Here is a 19,387-nt window from a genome sequence, read left to right on the forward strand (position 1 = left end):
GCGTGGAGCAGATATTGCAGAGAAGATGGTGAAAAGAAAGGCAGACCATCTGCTAAAAACATTAATCTTCCAACAGATGTAAACTTTTAGGATGAGGACAGGCCTTTCAATGATTTTTCTCTTTCAAAGCATTTTGCATGGAAGAAAACCAGGGTGAAGCAGGTGTATGTACCTCTTAAGGAAAAAAATAGTATATCCAGTGCTCTGGATACAGCAGAGGTAGCAAAGTAGTACAGTGCTCAAGCACTTTTGAAGTAGTTTACATAGAAAGCTTTGTGTCCCTATGCCAACCAGTAATTTTCTATCGCTGAAGTAAGAAAAAACCCAATAGTTAGGACTCTAAGTCAAAATCTCAGCCTACTAGCTCCTGTACAGCTTCTTTCACTTGTCTCATCGTTAGCATCAGTGGCAGCAAATCCTTTAGAAGCAGCAGTAGTAAAACTGCCATCTAAGAGAGGCTGTGAATGTGTGTTGCTCAGGAGCACATGCAACTAGAACTAAAACAGAGTAAATCTCCCTCTGGTACAACACACCATCCACTTCAGACATCCTGAGTGGTGCCATATGCTGCCAATATTCCTATTCACATCAGTCACTTCCTTGGAGAATAAAGCACTACAGCTCCTGGGAAGTATGGGAAGGGCACAGGTCTTGAACTGATAGTCTCCAACAGTGCAAAATCAGTAACAAATGTGAAAAATCTTAATCTGTGGACAAGATTGAAGCCCGCTTTGTCTTTTTGGTGAGAAAGCAAGAAGTACACTAACATTTTAGTTATTTAAGGTTTTTACATTTAATATTAAGATAAATATTACAAGCAATATTGGGTTTCTTTTATTTTAGACCACCTACCTACAAGAGAATAAGAGATCCAATCATACAATGATCCTTTGCTTCATTACCACACGAAAGAGGTTTAGAAAAGCTTAGGATAAGCGGTGGGATTTGTGAGCATGTTTCTGAGTCAAACCTTAGAGATTTCTGTGGTTTGCTTACAATCCCTTGCCTTTTTCAGTAATCAGACTCTAGAGGACCTTGCAGAAAGTTAGGTCATTAAATGATTCAGTTCTAATCTATAATGGCTTCTATGGATATCAGCAAAACCATATCCCCAAGCAATATTCCCTAGCTAGAAAAATACTTGGTTATCCTGATTTTTCAGGGTGATTTTTTCACACTGGTACTTTTCCTTTTTTTTTTTTTTTTTTTTCTTTGTTTGTTTTGTTTTGTTTTGTTTTTCTCAGTAGTGTATATATTCTCCTGTTGGAATATTGAAGAGAAAGTCATTGTGGAAGTCTGTCTTGCACTGCAAACTATATTAACTGCTTCAGAGCTGGCAGTGTGATGTATGTGATTACAAAGGTGACAGTGTCCTATGGTCGCAATAGAAAAAGCTAAGTGGTGAAAATCGGTAGTACTCAGTAAGCTCTTAAAATTATGTAGGTGCTTTCACTAATGTTAATGTTTCTCAGAGGTCTGAGGGAGCCAAGCATATTTCATATGATTCCGGGACTTTTATAGTGGCATCTCAGTGGACTGCACTGATGTTTTTGTTTAAGCACAGACCTTATTGAGGCCTTATTATCCCTGCTGTAGGGAGTGTAAACTGGCATGACACCACCAAAATGAATGCAAATCTGCTGCTTTTTCTATTGAGAAACCCTCAGATAAAGCAAACTCAGTTCATGTCTTATAATGACAAGGTCATGTACCACATAGAGACACTTTTACATTTGCTTTGGGTAAGCTCAGATGAAGGAAAGTGTGTATCAAAATATACACTAAAAAAAGGAGGCATTGAAGGGTTTGGATGAGTCATTCAGTCTCACCTGAGAATACACGTAGATAAAAGACTGTAGCTTTGATGGAGGAACTAGTGAATTGGTTATGTTTTCATAATGACTTCTTTACATTATTGAATACAATGGGAACTTTAAGGCCAACTGCAATAACAGTTTCTCATGAAAAATTAACAAAGAATTTATGGAAATGTAGCAAAAGTCCCAAAGCAATTAGCTTAGATTTCTCTAGAGTCTGAGAAAAGCCTGGATAATTGCAGACAGAAACTGCTTAAAGTGGCTATTTTCATTATCACAGGATACAGAAAGTCCATTTTCATCACAATGGGACATAATGATGTTAAAGCTAACATGGAGATGTGTTTAAAGAGGTTGAAGCACAGTTTACAAAAGATGAGGTGTTTTTTACCTGTGGTCTTCAAAGCCTCCTGCAAGGTAGGAAGGTAAAATAGATTGCAGTCTCAGGAAGCTAATTGTACATTACCAGTAGAACACACAGGAATTAGTTTAATTTTACTTGAATGGATAAAAGCAAAATTGCAATACAAATTGGTACACTAATACACATATGAAAGTATCCATTTTATGTACGATTATAAGAGCACTTGCAATGCTAGTGCTGCATAGTTTGTAAACAGACCATTCGTGCAGGTTACGGTCAAGTGAAAATCACCCTTAAAATCATAAGAACATTGCTGAGAGCACCTGTAAAACCTCCTCAACCCTGTTTTCTGTTTTGTTTATAATATCCTTTTGATGCATTTTATTTCCCTACTTTTCACATGTTGCGCTCTCTCCGATCTAACTACTCCTCACATGAACCAGAAAGTCATATTCCACCCATGCTTAAATGATTGATATCACGTAACACAAGCAGCCTCTTGTAATCACAGATGTCCTTTGCAATGTCACATACTTTGATCTGCAAAGTATTTCTGCAAAAGACTTCCATGAATGGCTGTAGGTAAAAGTTTTCTATTGCAGCACAGAATAATTTCTACACTATTGCAGTACAGCCCTGTGGTCATTATGCAGGTGAAGCTTACATTGGTCTCCAAGGAGTTTTGATTACACATTCAGTCTTATATGTTCTCACAGCTGAGTAGCACAAATGGCATACAGTTTAGCTGTTAAGCTTGATTATAATCTTGTTCATATCAGTGTAAATCAAAGAAGCTTTGCCAATATTTTGCATCAGTGGAAGTCTGAAGTACAGAGGAGCTAGCAATTTTTTCCACAAGTTTGCCGGTTTTCCTCTCTCTCTGAACACTGACATATATTGCTATCATCGTAACAGTGGCTAATTTAGATCCATTTTACAATAGACTAAACACAGTTAATGTAAGCTAATGTGCAATCCTTTTTTTTCCTGCATGAATTTTTTGATAATATTTGTTTCATATCTGAGCAGGAAGGATAAATGGTTTCAGTGTTTTAATTGGCAGGGACTTAACATCGTAAATTAGAACTCATGGGTAGCTGCTTATCACCTGCACAAGCACTAATATCTACACGTCCAGGTGACCAGTTTTGTCTGTTTTTCTGTTTTCACTGTTTTAAAAATAAATAGGAATATAAAGGTTATATATATTACCCGATGTGATTCTGATTCTATCGTATGGCTGTATTATTAAATAACACTGATAAGCAATACTAAGAGGCAATGCTTAAATACTGCAAATGCTTCTGATTTCTTTTTCTGAAAAGACTGCTTCACAAAAGGGAAAAAATAAAAGAAAAAGAGAACACCCCCACCCGTTCCCTTCAAATAAAAACAATCCACAATAATATTCCTATAAGCAATGACAAAAAACCAATTTGGATTCACTGAACCAAAGGTTTATTTGAAATTGTGCTGAACATGAAACTGGCATTAAACACCCTTGGATCTGAAACTTCTGAATGGTTTAGATACCAGTAGGTCAAATGAAGTCATTGCTCAAGGGCTAGTTTAAAACTACTTGTAACATGTTTTGATTTACAGATTATCAATTCAGCTGAGCAGCAGAGGAACATATTCGGGGAATTGCGTAAACAAATACATTCAACTGTACTGCAGATTAACCTAAAGTGACACATTTATTTAAAAATCTGCCTACTACTTGTCCTCATTGATTAAATGCCCTTAAGAAAGTGAGTCTGATGAAATAGAAGCCATTAAGATTCAGCACACCTCCTCCACTCCTTTTGATGGTTGACACATTTCCTGGAGTAGGAGATTGGATGGCTGATAAGCTAACACTGAATTATAAGCACTTTGTGCAATGTCACCAGCAAATGAAAGATCTACTGTTTTGCTTGCAGAGCAACAGTGCACCTTAACAGCACAAAAATATACAAGATGCAGAACTATTTCATCTGCTGGGCTGAGAATACAAATGAATGTATGTATATGTATTTATATAGATCATGTGTGCACTTTTGTGGAAGAGACCGGCTCATAGTGCAATACAGCTTGTTTGGAGGCACAGTACCATTGATCAGGAAAATAGAAGTGCCTGACAACACTGTTTCTGTGTTGTCAGAAAGCCAAACAAGCATTGTGTGATATCTCCATTGCATGTGCCATGGGAAGATTTTTCTGCAGCCAAGTCAGGGAACAGAGACATAGCAAGGCAGAAGTGTCCTTTGCCCTGAGCTTTACTGTGTTCAAGAGATTGTGCTTGAGTTTTAGGACTGGGTGAAAACAGTTTGGAGATTACTTGGAAAATGAATTTTGGCATTTGGTACAAGTCTGCGCAACCCTCGTAGGCCGTTGGGAGCCATTTCTGCTAATTACAAAATCTTCCATAAAGCCGATGATCTTTAGGTTATTCCAAATGGTCGAATAGCAGAAACTAAAGCTACATTCTTGCAACAATGTGTTTAGTAGCAATGAAGGCACAGAAAGATGAATCTTCCCTTTCATCAGTCACTTATTTTGCTGCCAGCACGGGAGACCACAAGGATGCAAGGTAATCCTGGACTGAGGAGCCAATGCTGCAGAAAAAAACCAAAATCAGATGGGCCCTACCACCAAACAAGAAACTACAGTCTTCATTTTTCTCCGGAGGTTGTTGTGAATTCAGTCCTCTCTGCCACAGAATACCAAAACCAGACAACTTGACTGATTATGCTGGTTTAAAGGTAAACCAACAGGGAAAATGAACTCAACTCAAAGAGAGACCAGAAGTCAGAATAACAATTTAATAAAACAACACAACAAGTATGATTATACAGACAAACAACCGGCTTCAATCCACAAAACCCCAAATGTACAACCCAGCACCCTGGGGCATGAACAAAACGGTGTTCCCCAGGACCCCCTGAGTCCAAAGTAAAGGGAGAGTGGAAAAACCTGCTGGTGGGAGAACTGTTGCACTCCGGTCAAAATGGTGATTGCAGTCCAATCGAGGGTGGTGGTCTCAGTCTGGCCGAGAGCAGTGAGCTGCAGTCTTCCTCTGGATCCCACGAGTGGTAAAAAGGTTCCAAAACTCCAAGTTTATATATTCTCCAGTTCAGGCAGGAATGCTCAGTCCTCCCCTCAGAGCGGGGAATTCCATAAAAGGGTATGAGGATGCTCAGGAACATCTACAGGCCTCTACTGCTAACAATTTCTGAGAAATGGCATGGAAAGCTATAGAATACAGTTTTGGATTACACCCATACCATGATGAACTGGTCTCAGCTGTCCTAACTAGGACACTGATCTCTAAATGGTCTTAGCTTTTGAAGCTCCAAGTATTGCTTGCATTTTAATTGTAGGTAACTAATTGCGGGGTCCAACATCTGCTGTCAGTCACCGTGTTAATACCATATTGGTTTCTCTCAACATTGGTTATTCACTTTGATGTTCAACATATCTGTGGTGCTGAGCCAGTTTTGATAGCTTCAGATCAGTTACCCAGTCCAACTCACCTACTTATTTTGGGCTCCAAATCAGCCCCACTGTACTAAGCAGTAGACATAATTTTTGAAGGATGTGGTGGGACCTTCTCAGTTATTAAGAACCATTGCCAAGGGAAATGTTCTTAATAATTGTGAAGGTCCTGCAGCACGACAAGCTCTGCCCCTAAAAACATCAGTCTAAACTGGCTGGAAAAGGAAGGGCTAGAGGTGAAGGCATGTAGATAAATAGAGTAATCAAGTCCCACATTATTGTTAGTACCATAAGCTTGCTGGTGGGTTGCTACTGCTGTGTATAAAAAATGATTCTCACTGAATAGGAGAATTAATGAAACCCGTTTTTCTACAGGGCAGCATGCTTTATCCTGCACAGTGTCATCCATCTCGTGAGTGCTGCTGCTCCACACTTCTGCCGACCCCGTTGCAGGCAGGACAAGGCTACTCTGGAGCTCCTTGCGCACCCTCTGGCTGCCAGGCAGCACTTGTTATGGCTGAGTATGGATACTCTTCCCCTTTGCAGGGGCACTGGGAATATTTCTGTCCTCTACCCAGCTGCCAATTTTCACACAAGTTCTAGGAACTTTATTATCCTAGATTTCTACTCTGCTTTTAAATTCAATTGAATTGGCGGAATTACAACATGTCTTTTCCTCCTTAGTACTCTAACTGCAAATTTTCCTTCACAGTTCTCTCCTGGCAGTTTTATGTCTCAGAAATATATGAAGAAAAACTCAACATACCCCCCCCTCCACACACCCTAGGTTAAATACAGCTATTTGGCATAGCTGTAAACCAGGACACTACATCACCACATTTTGGTGTTCATGACAGCGAGAAACGGAGTAGTTGCCAGACAAATAAAGAACAGACTAACACAGAAGTTCATAGCAGTGAGGGGTGTTCCAGAAAGAGGGACTGATAAAAAACACAGCTAAAGGCACATGTTAAATTGAGTGGGTGGCCAGATGTGTTCCACAGGATGATTTTTTTGAGACCATCAAATTTGCCTTGAAAGAGACAGACAAAGTTGTTAGAGTAGCTCCTGGCATCCTGCATGTGAACATCTTCCTGTAGTGTCTCTCTACAATCAAGCACTGATGGAGGGACTCAGCTACCCACACATGGATGTTAGTGTCATTTAAAATACATTTGAGTAGGTATCTCAGACACATGAAGGTCTTGGGACAGCCATCTTTTAAAAGCACCTATATTAGGCAACGGAACTCATCCCCCTATTCATGAGTTATTGCATCTATGTGGGAGGAGAAAGTGAGATTGGAGATGCTGGGTAAGTGTTCAGCTGTGGGGTTTCACTTGTGAGACTGCAGCTGGACTGCAGTGTCCTGTTTTGGTTCCCCAGTGAATGACAGATGTGGGAACAAGACAAGAGCAGACAAGAGCAAGTCCAAAGGAGGGCAACCAGGGTGATCAGTGAGCTGGAGCACTTGTCATGCTGTGAGAGGAGGAGGGAACTGAGTTAAAACTAACTGGTCACAGCTCTGAGCAGCCTGACCTAACAGGAACACATCTGACTTTCCAGCGTCCCTTTCCTCCTACGGAGGGTCATGAGCTCCTATCCAAGAATCCGTGGCACCTCCAGATTGGGCCCACTCCCTCTCATGTGGGCCAGCAGAACAAACAGAAGGTTTTGGGTCATGAGTAGAGATAGTCAGAAACACATGTATGTGCTGCTGAGTCCTCATCATAGCCATGTGGCCTGTGGATTTCCAGTTCATGCTGCCACTTTTCTGCTATGGAAAATATTTGGCTAACCAGAGATGACAGATCTGTGGTGACCTGGGACACAGAATTTGACCACCTGGAGAGCAGTCGTTTCTTCACATTTTGACACTATAGGTTCTTGGGTTTAAATGTAATAGCACAGAAAAGCTTTTAGGAAGCATCACCCTAATTCCTTAGCAGTTAAGTTGTTAAACATTCACAGAGGGGAGTTCTGGCACTTGGACTGCTTCTTATTCAACAGCTGTCATGTGCATGGTAAAAATACCTTATAATAATTTTTGTTCAGCTGCTATTTCTATTGCTGCTTTGAAAAGTCCAGGTTTACTCTGTCAACTTCTCAAGGTTTATGAGAGGTGCTAGGATACCATGACAACTCTGCAATTATTTCTTTACCATAAAGAAAGTCAGGCACAGTATATATAAAAAAAAAGAAGCAACAAACAACAGGCTGCACAACTCAAGCATGGTAAGCTTACATCATGTATTTGACTGATCTCAGAAATCGAAGTCATACTTGTTAAAAAAAATCCAGATCCAACCAGAAAAACCTTTACTGTCTAATGACGTGTCATGGTTTAATCCCAGCCAGCAGCCAAACCCCACACAGCCACTTGCTCACTCCCCTGCCAGTGGTATCAGAGTAAAAGAAGGGTAAAAGTCAGACAACTCATGAGTTGTGATAAGGATAGTTTAATAACAAAAGCAAAAGCGAAAAACTCCATGCATGCAAGAGAAAAACAAGGAATTAATTCACTGCTTCCCATGGACAGGCAGGTGTTCGGCCATCTCCAGGAGAGCAGGGCCCCATCACGTGTAACAGTGACTTGTGAAGACAAACACCATCACTCCAAACATCCCCCTCTTCCTCCTTCTTCACCCCATTTTCTATACTGAGCATGACGTCATATGGTCTGGAATATCCCTTTGGTCAGTTGGAGTCAGCTGTGTCTCCTCCCAACATCCCATGTACCACCAGCCTGCTCACCAGCATGGAAATATGGAAAGCAGAAAAGGCCTTGGCTCTTTGTAAGCCCTGCTCAGAAATAACAGAAACATCTCCATATTATCAATCCTGTGTTGCGCGCAAGTCCAAAACACACTCTTGTACTAGTCACTGTGAAGAAAATTAACTCTGCCCCAGTCAAAACCAGCACATGACAAAATGTGAAAGATTCCAAAAATTGCTAAACATACATCTCAAAAGACCCTTTTATTGAGATGCACGTTGCTCTGTTTTGATGTTGATTCAAGGGGCTTTTTAGCACAATAAGTTTTAATCTGTTGAAGCTTTTGCAGGTAGTGCAATAGAGAGAAAAGTTGACCAGGTGTGATTTCATTTCTTCCCTTTTCATTATATCCTTGGTATATATTCTACACATGCTGCTGAAAATGTATATTTCAGAGAATATGTACGTGTAAGCACATATTTATTTGTTCTAGAAATACAATGAAAAATTGTTTATTCATTTTTAATGAATCAATATAGTTTTTTATATTTATTAATATTAATTTCTGTCAGAATGCTTAGCATTCAAAAAATATGATTATACATTGCACTTTGTAGCTTTGATAACTGAATCCAAGGACAAACTGCAAGAAACTTAAAAAAAATTGTATCAATTTTACAATTTTATCATGAAAGTTCAAAGTCCTTCAACATAAAGCAAAACTCACAGGGAAAGAAGAAATTTGACTCACCTGTTTTTTCACCTTTAGATGAGTAAAATCTTCCAGAAGGTTTGTTAAATCTTGGGGAAAAATGCACAGGATTATTCATCTGCAGAAATATTTAATCTTACTGATACATGTTCTCACCTACATGTATTAGTTCCCTTTAAAAATCAATTAAGCCTAGCAACAAAACATGGAGGCTTTGTGGATGTTGTACAAGCAAAAATGATGGTCCCACACTTCTGCAAAATTTATCACTAGGCATTACTTGACCCTTACTGATAATTTTAGTGACTATAAACCAAATTGTCTGGAACTTGAGCCATGAAAATAAAGTCTCAGATGTATGATACCTCTTCCCTTTGGCTGAGACTGCCTTGATTAGATAGAGGCTAGATAAAAATTATAAATATTTCAAAATATTAAATACTTCAATACGAGACTGTCAAATGCTTTCTTTGCATCTAAGGCTGCAGAGGTGTCAAACCTGCCCAGTCCCCCGGCAGGCAGTCCTAAATAGGTCAGTGCTTCTGCTCTCTAAATCTTCACCAGTATTTAGCACTGCTTGGGGAAAATATATGTCATTTCATTTATTGCAGGTACATGTATTCACAGCAGACTTTATAAAGTAGTCCTTCTCCTAGTCCTACTTAAGGCCAATTTTTTGCAGTTTTGACATAATAAATTGTGAAAGTAAAGCCTACATCGTGAGCTTTCAAAATAAACCTGACCTCACATTACTCAGATTATAACATACTATACACAGCTGGTTGTATTGTGTTACTTACAGCAAAACCTGAAAATTCTGAAAGAGCTATTAGAAAAAGCTGAGGAAAGACATAACTCTTACATATTTATGAGTTCAATAGAAAGGTATTTAAGGCATATTGCTTAAGAAAATGAAAAGAGGAGTGTTCTTTAGGAACAGAATATGAAGTTCAAATTGATTCAAACATGAAAATTAAGAACAATTAAATGAACCAGACATCCAAAGTTAGCTGCATGTATTTGACTGTACTATTACTATCCACAAGGAATTGTTTAGTATAAATTCAAAGGCGCATGAAGACCTGACCTAAAGGTGAAGAGTTTCATATACCTTCCCAGCTGGAAGGTATATGAAGGAACTATGTATATATAGTAGGAAAATGCTGGTAAGATTTACAGAAATTATGCATGCTGCTATAACCAGCTCAGAAAATAGTGTCTCAAAATAACCTTGACAAAGATTGTCCTGATAATAATGAGATGCCTTGCACCAGCATGTATTTCCAGGAATGCATATTAATATTTAAAAATACCAGCTATGATTGAAAAAATTATTTTATGTTTGCTTAAACTTCAGCTTGTTCCATCCAAAAAATGCATACTTAAAACAGTGTTGAAGAATGGGTGCTACAGAAAAGTGCAAAAGAAAGACAAAGGGTTTCTGCTAAAAAACCCAAACGAAGAAGCAAACAAAATGAACTTCCAAATAGTATTTGAAAGAAGGATCTTTCAAGAAGAAAAGATCCAGCCACCAAAAGTGAATACTATTTGAAAAGGCATTTGAGTTGTGACATGTTATAGCTCTTTGGCATTGCACTTCTTGGCTAGACAGAGATTGTGAAGAAAAGACCCACCTGTGGGAAGACACTAAACATCTCACACATGTTTTAAGGAAGCTTTTACTGTCTCTTAAATCAATGCAACAACACCTTTTAAACATCACACAGCCTGATTCAGTAGCCTACCTTCATAGAAAATCATGACATCACTTGTGTATTCTCTCTATCATTTAATAGACCACGATAGAGAGAGACTCTTATTTAGTTTAAAGGGCTAAAGATCGTAATGTATTCACTACAAGTGGTATGAAGCTGGGTAAATGTGGCAATTTTCCCTCCCTTTCATCTCCTTTTATCTACCCTTTAGCTTTAACCTTCTTCCCTGTCATCAGCTTTTATTATATTTATCCCTTAGAGGATCTGATTCAAAAGATACTGATATCAATGGCAAGCTCTCACTGACTTCAGAGGACTTTGGATGAACTCCCAAATGACCTATTTTAAGCAATTGTGTTGCATAGTACATTTTTGTTTGCTGTGCAAAATTATTTTCTAAGAAAAAGAGATCAGATATTTGCTGAAATGATAAAATGAGTGATGAAGAAAAATAAATCATTCAAAGGTATTTTCTCTAGGCTTTTTCAAGTTTAACCACAGGCAGTCAGTTTCTATCAATCAATTTACATCAATATTGATGCAAAGACTACTCCATGTATTAACAAAAAGAGTATTACTGACATCAATCCCATAGCAGCTTTCACCATGAAAATAAACCTGCACTTTTTCTCCATCACCCCCTGAATTTATTTTTTTGTGAGCTGTCAATTACAGTTGTTGTTGAAGCAGCATTGCCTAATATTTTATTCTCATACACAATGGCAGTCTTGAAAGCACGGGAAAACAGGGACCACACAGTATAGTAGATTAACTGTGGGTTAAACCGTTTCATATAGATGTCACTGGCTTGAATGTAGTGCATTTTGGCATAAATCAAGGAGCATCTGTTTTGAGAAATGGTGGATAATACAGTGATAAAAATGCAGTCTGTGAGACAACACCACTGCCATTACTTCTTGGTCAGCAGTAGGAGATCTCCTTAAAATTGGAGACCCATTTTGCCTTAACTCCACCTATTTTGGTGAGATATTCCAGAAGCTTAAAAGCATAACAAAGCTATTTTTACTCACAGTTTATTCAGTGAAAAAGTTTATTGTATGACAGAGATTTTCACAAAGCAAATCTGAAATCTGCTTGACAGTCTGGAATTCCTTAGGCATTTCTCTCTGGCCCAAAGCTCCTGCAAGAGAGGATGCATGAAGCTGTATTATATCTTCACATGCTGCAACAGCCAACATTTCTCTACAGCTCATGGTATCTAGTTTGAAAACAGGTGATAGTGTGAATCGGTTCAGCATGTGCTAATGAGAGATCATAAACAGATACTATGTCAATTTTCAAAAATTACAGTAGCTTCTCTCTTACAGATATAAACACTGCCAAGAGGAAACAATATACTGCATTGCATGGTTCTTAGGGCAAGCTCATACACTGTAAATAATTCAAATTAGTAACATGAAAATCTGTGCAGCTGGGCAGGAGTTAAAAAATGTGTCTTTCATGTTGGAAGTAATTGATAGGACTGGCAAATATGTATGGTAAAAATCTGAGGATAGATTCCAAATAAACCATGTAATGCAGTCAGTTATAACCTAGTAGTCAGTGTATGCTAGCAAACAGCTTAAAAGAAAGACATAACAAATTTGTTTGAGGAAAACAGATCTAAACATGTCATATATTTCTTAGTCCGAACTGACTAACTAATATCCTGTTAAATTTTTGCATTATTATTTGAATTTTCTTTGCATGCTCTGTTTTTGAAAGAAATTGTACTTTGTTCTTGATTTTAACATGGAAAAAATATTACAGATAAAGTTGTTGATAGTCTGCATATGAACTGCTATGTTTATTTACTTTCTTATCCAGGCTATTTGTCAGACAGACCTAACTAAGTTCAACTTTATTTTCATTTGACTCTCTAGGTTTCTCTTTCTCCTTGGTAGACTGTGTATGGTAGTTAGTAAACTGTATGCTTTCAGGTGAAGCAACATGAGAGACTAAAAAAGTCCTAAAACTAAGTCAACCGACAGAGGTATGAGCTAGAGAAAAAAGGTTGCAGTGTCCCCATTTCCAGGCTTGTGGGAAAAATTGAAAATAGAAACATTAATACTACAAATACCAAAACCCACCCTCCTCTTCCTCCAAAGAAATCATAGAATTACAGACTCATATAATGGTAGGGGATAAAAGGGGATCTTGAAGATCACCTACTTCCTACCCCTCTGCCTTGGGCAGGTACATCTTCCAATAGATCAGGTTGCTCAGAGCCCTATCCAACGTGGCCTTGAACACCTCCAGGGATGGGGCATCCACAGCTTCACTAGGCAACCCGTTCCAGTGCCTCACCACATCATTTTTAAAACTGTATTTTAAAAATATTTTTTCAGAATTAAAAATCAAACTTGTAGAGGAGGTAGTCAAAAAGACATCCTTCATAAAAAGAATATAGAAGTAGTACATATAAAGAAAAGAAGAGTAGAAAACAATATTAGCCATGACAAGTTGAATTTGAAACTGGAATAAAAGCAGCTACAAAAGATTTTGAAGAGCAAGTTATAAAAAGAAAAAAAGGCTTTTCTTGTCTTTTAAATGCCTCAGAACCAAGAACCTGTCTAGACAGCTAATGGAACTGGTACATGATTGATGTGGAAAAGAAAGATAAAAACCATACCAGAAAACCAAACTAAATTATTTTCATTTTTTCACTCAGAAGAAAATCCTAAAGTTTATTGGTTGGGTTCATTCTGCACGACATGATTCTGTGTAAGTGCTTAGACTGAATCACCAATGAAACCTGCTTTTAGCAGATCAATGTAGGAAAGAGGAGCAAATTAGTTAACTACCTTGAAACACTCTACACACAGGTTGGTGCTTGGCTTCAGTGTCTGTTTCATTCCTATTTCATTTGTGGCTTCTTCCACCTACTTCCATTCATCACATATTGCAGACTTACAGCCCCTTTGTGGATTTCCAAAAGACTTTATTGACACTGTGCTGTCAATAGGTGCTTAGGTGCTCAGACGTTCCATTAGGCTTCTCTCAAGTGTTGGGAAGGTGAGCACTTCGCTCATGCAATGTTTTTCTGTTGCCAGAGCCTTCTTGCAAACATTAACTCAAGACTTCCAAAAGAAATCAAATATGAACATGATGATCCACCAACTGGGCAAAAGGAACAACAGTATATGAAGGATCGAGAGCAAAACAAAGAATAGCATTATGCTACTGTATGAATTGTTGGCTACACCTTAAAACACTAATCTTGATTCCTAAATATATATCTGGTCATGTTGTCCCAGGAGATTTCACAGGAAAACACAGGAAGGGACACCAGGGATGCTCAGACATATGGAATTATTTTTAAACAAAAAAACCAAACTGGCTTGGAAAGTTCTGGTGGATAAGAAGCAAGTCTGGAGAAATGTGATGAACAGACATCTGTATGATAAGCAGTACTGAAAGCGTGAAAAGGAAATGCTTCCCTACTCTTTCTAGTAATGCTTTCTGGGAATAGGAAGTATTTAATAGAAATCCCAGGCAATAACTTTAAAAGAAAGAAAAATATACTACTCTCTATACCACTTGTAATCAACATTGTCCTATTAATTGCTGCAGAAGACTGTGAAGGCCTTGAGTGTAAGTGAATTCAAGGAGAGATTTGACAAATTCTCAGAATTAGGTTACTCACTGACTATTAAAATTGAGGCTCTTGATTCAACTTACAGCGAGAGCCTCTAGCCCCTGAGTGGCCTGAAACGAGAATCTACATTGTGCTGTAGATCCATGGTGCTTAAGTATGCTGTATCTCATCCTGAAGCATCTCACACTAACTCCTGCTTGTTACCAGTCTGGACAGATGCTTGATTTGACCAATTGCTGTCCTTATTCTTTCTTTATGTAAGTAAAGACAGAACATGGAGCTAATATTTTAGTTCGAGGTTTTTTGTTTGTTCTTTTTTAAACAAAATTACTGAAATAGGATAAAATGTGGCACCAACTCCAACCTTGCTACATATTGTTTCCTAATGAAGAAACCAGCTTCATTCTAACATAAAAAAAGGAGCTGTATACATAATAATTGTGCTATTTATAATGAATAACCTTTTTTCACATTTTAATTGGAACAAATTGGCAAGCAGCTACTCACAGATTCACAGATATAAATCACAGAATTCATGCGTTCTAAACATTTCTGACAACATGTTTATTATCTTTTCCCTCAGCATTTTAATATTAAAAAAACTCCCTACAGTTAATTATGCTGTTAACAGCAATTCAGTGTTACACACAGAACTCATATATTGCTATGGACTATGTGGGAAAAGAAGGAAACATAGATTGAAATTCCTTTTGCATAAATGAAATATAAACAATAGTAAATGCATACCTTCTTTGTTAATCTAAATTCTCCATAAAACATATATTTAGATAATGTGAAGTTTTTTTACTTTTTTAATTTAAGTGTATAGGAAATCCTATGACAAGTTGCAGTTACTACTTCTGCAGAAGAAAAGGTAAAAAGGAAAAATTCCCCTTCAACCCTAGGATCGAGTGAGGCAAATATCAGAGAGCATATAAGAAAAACTAACACAGATGATGAAACTTGCTATATATTCCCAGTGCCTCTAGGATGAATACCCTGGTTGTAGGCAAACTACTGAGTGGTAGTTGAGTCCATGAATCCTGAGTTGAGTCTGTGAATAACAGCAACAATCCACTTTCTAGTCAAGCAAAATAGCTTAAAGACTATTACAAGGAAATAGGTCAAAAATGATAGACGCAGTGATAGGTGAAATTAAAATTAATAGAGACCCTACCAAAGTCATGTTTCCTAAGCAGACCCAAAGCGTTCAGCCACCAAAGTAAAAGTGGATTTTTTTGGAGGGGATGAGGAGGGGAGAGGGTTTTTATGTACACAGTTGAGTCTTACCCCTGTCCACAGAGACATACGCTCTTTCCCTGTCTCTGCATGAGAGTCAGTGATGGAGAGAGAAAGCAAGAGTTGAAAATGTCCCAGTAGCAACAGAAGCTTTGGGCAGCATTTTTCAGGGCAGTGAATGAGCTGGGAAGCAGGAACTTTGAAGTGAATCATGGCTGCACTGCAGAAAGCAGATGTGGAGATAACTCACTTCGAGGCTGAAATTCCCTTCCACTCATCTTTGTTGCACATGGCATATGAACAGCAGATCTGCCAGGTCCTGTAGATGTCTGGGTGTTTTCAGTTTCACATTTGAAAAAGTTGTGTAATAGTGAAGAGATAAAAGTTGTGAGTAGGCAGTGTTCGTGATCCACAGGAGCTTCATGCAACTTTTTCCAGTAAGTAGTCCCATTCCACAAGTCCCTCCTGAGCATAAGTTGTCGTTGATTCCCTCCATCTCTGTTTTGTTCATCTGGTTAGAGAACTGGAAAGCAAACACTGAAAACCTACTTCTCCCCACACTCTGCAACAGTTTCCACAAACCATCTCTCTGAAATAGAGAGCACAGGATTTGTAATTTATCAGGTTTAATAACACGCTGGGAAGCCAATGCAGGTAAATTCTTTTTTATGTTGGTCCACATTTATTTCTGAGGAACAAGTGTGACAGAGGTCAGCCAAACTGAAGACTGTTGGTTAATACATTCATTAATTCTATCAAACTGGAGAATCAATTTTGTCCAAACTAATTATAAAATACGTTACTCCACTCTATAAGGAGGCATATTAGCTACATGTATGCCATGTGCTTTGAAATTAGGAGGAACTTCCACCAGTCCACATTTTTCTGCATTTTAGAAAACATATACTTTTTAAAAGTAGTGTGAGAAATCGTGTCCTTACAAAGTGTAGCCTTCAAATTTGTGAGGGTCACAGGCACACCCATCTCCTGGCAGAATAAGGAATAATACAGTAACAAACAACGAAAAGTTGATAGAGGAAGAGCATAAACCCATGAAAGAGTAGTAGCCATCCTCAAATGAAGATCCATATGCATTGCCCATTGTCCTAGTTAGGACAGCTGAGACCAGTTCATCATGGTCGGTGTAACCCAAAACTGTGTATTCTATAGCCTTCCACGCCATTTCCCAGAAATTGTTGTCAATAGACTATTCACACCCTCTGCCCATAGAACCTGACTCCTCAGGCTATAAACTAGGTGTTAAGAGGCCTGTGAGACAGGAGGATGCTCTTGTCCTCACACCCTTTGTGGAACTCCCCGCCCTGAGGGGAGCACTGAGCATTCCTGCCTGAACTGGAGGATATATAATCTTGGAGTCTTGGAACATTTTTTAACCCACTCGTGGGATCCAGAGGAAGGCTGCAGCTCATCACTCTCAACCGGACTTAGGCCACCACTGGACTGCAATCACCACTTTTGGCCAGACTGCAGCAGCTCTCCCACCAGCAGGTTTTTCCTCTCTCCCTTAACCTTGGACTCGGGGGGGGGGGGGGGGGGGGGGGGGGGGGGGGGGGAGCCCAAGGAACACCACTCTGTTCATGCCCCAGGGTACTGGGTTATACATTTGGGTTTTGTGGGTTGAGACCAATTGTTTGTTTGTATGATTGTACTTACTGTATTATTTTAATAAATTGTTATTCTGATTTATAATCTCTTCTTTGAGTTGAGTTCATTTCCCCTGCTGGTTAACTCTTAAACCAGTACACTCATCCTCAAATGAAGATCCATATGCATTGCCAAGGGGTTGTTTTGTGAAAGAAAATTAGGGCATTTTTTTACTTCACTCAATTTTATAATGATATGTAATTGAAATTGTCCTTTTGCCAAGAATCCAGCTAAAGAGATCTTTTTATCAGGAAAAAAAGGCAGCATAATTTTAAATACAAACCTTTAAAGGTATATGTAGCTTGCTTGACATAATTTTTTTCCCCCTGGATAACCTTTATTTTCACTGTAAGTTATCTGTCTCACTTTGCAAATGGTGACTATCACTGAGTGGTGGAGAATTGAAGAATTATGCACACCCAGCTGATAAGTTAATTGTGTGCTGTTTGTTTAACAACAGCATCAGGAATGTAAAACACTTTTCACTAGTTCTCTGAAAACCTTTACAAATAACAACACATATAAAACTTAAGGTCTGAATATTCTGTGTTTATGAGTAACTGGATATTATCATATTAAAATCATTACTAGCCCAGTGCCTGGATATTTGTTCTGAATCCTGTCAATACTCTAATGGCAGTAGTCTTGGAAACTACACATCTGCCACAGGATTAATTACACACATAAAACATTATCATTGCCCTACATCTCCTATGAGGTAGAGAGGCTGCTAGAATGATTAATGGCTCTGTATGACATATGAGGGAATAAATGTATATGCTACCCAGTGGATAGAAAGATATGTTCCTTGCTTATATTAGAACAAGTTGAAGGACCTTATTCATGCAATATTACTTTTTAAGGTCTGCAGGCAATGTTAAAAACTCCTAATCCACAAATTCTGCAATGTTTGTTGTACTGTTGAGAGAACTTCTATTTATCAAGGCATTTTGACAGATTTTGAACATTTTTCTGTGCTCACAGAAAAGGGTATAAAGGTTCCATAGTTGTGAATCACTGTTCCTGCTTATTGTAAATAGTGGTAGTGCTTCTTGGGCTAGTGTCAGATCTAGGCCATTAGAAACTTCTGAAATTTGACTTGGAGTCAGTCTTCAGGCACAACAGAGAGAAAACACTTCCTTCTTATAATACATCAGGGAGGCATAGGTTCAGTTGTGACAGAATAAAAGGAACACTAGAGGAAATATTTCAAAGACAGTCCATTGTTTACAATTAAAATTAACAGATCAGAGTTCAAAGGTGACATACCAGTATGCAATTAAGGTCATGGGCAGTCCCAAGCAATCAATTAGGTGAGAATTATAACAAATGTAAACTGGAGCTAATATATTGATCATGTCACTTCTTCACGCTTCATTATTTCTTTAGACGTCCTTTAATAAAGACCCCAAGTGGTCCTCCATAGCTTTGTCACTGAAATCTGAAATACTAGATTACAAAGGCTAAGCCCTTTGTTCCTCCAAACCCATTTGTTTCTGTCTCTGCTATCTCACACTTCCTTCCTTTGGAAAATCTCATCCTACATGTGGGACTGAGAGCTGTGGTGAGTCAATGACACTGCAAAGCTGTTTGCCTTCAGCCACCTCAGAGCACGAACATGTTTGTCAGCCAAATAAATCTCTAACAGATTTTTTAATTTACACTTGAATTGATACAAAATTGTACATTCTTACCCCAAGCAGGACACAACTTGTATGTAACTCAGCAAACAGCATTCTGCAGGAGACCCATCTCAAAGTAACTGCAGAGAAGATGGAGCCAGTTGAGACTGACTGATGACAGGGTAGAACAAGAACCAAAGTGAATGCTGAACTGCCACAGACATGCTACCACCATGCTACAGACTTCTTTTCTCCCTAGAGTGCACTGTTTCGGGAGTTTTTGAATGAGTCACTGCTTTGCCTTTTCTTTTGCTGACTTTATGATCTTACTTATATAAGAGAACACTACTTTATCAGAGGAAGGTACCCCAGTGTCTCACTAGTGTGACTCATCATGTTTCTCATTTGTCAGGTTGCTTTTGGTATTCCAGAAAATCTGTCTCTGTACACCTTAAAGGTATG

This window comes from Manacus candei, unplaced genomic scaffold (assembly GCF_025592945.1).
Source record: "Manacus candei isolate 608988 ecotype Guabito, Panama unplaced genomic scaffold, ASM2559294v1 h1tg000027l, whole genome shotgun sequence".
Taxonomy (NCBI): Eukaryota; Metazoa; Chordata; class Aves; order Passeriformes; family Pipridae; genus Manacus; species Manacus candei.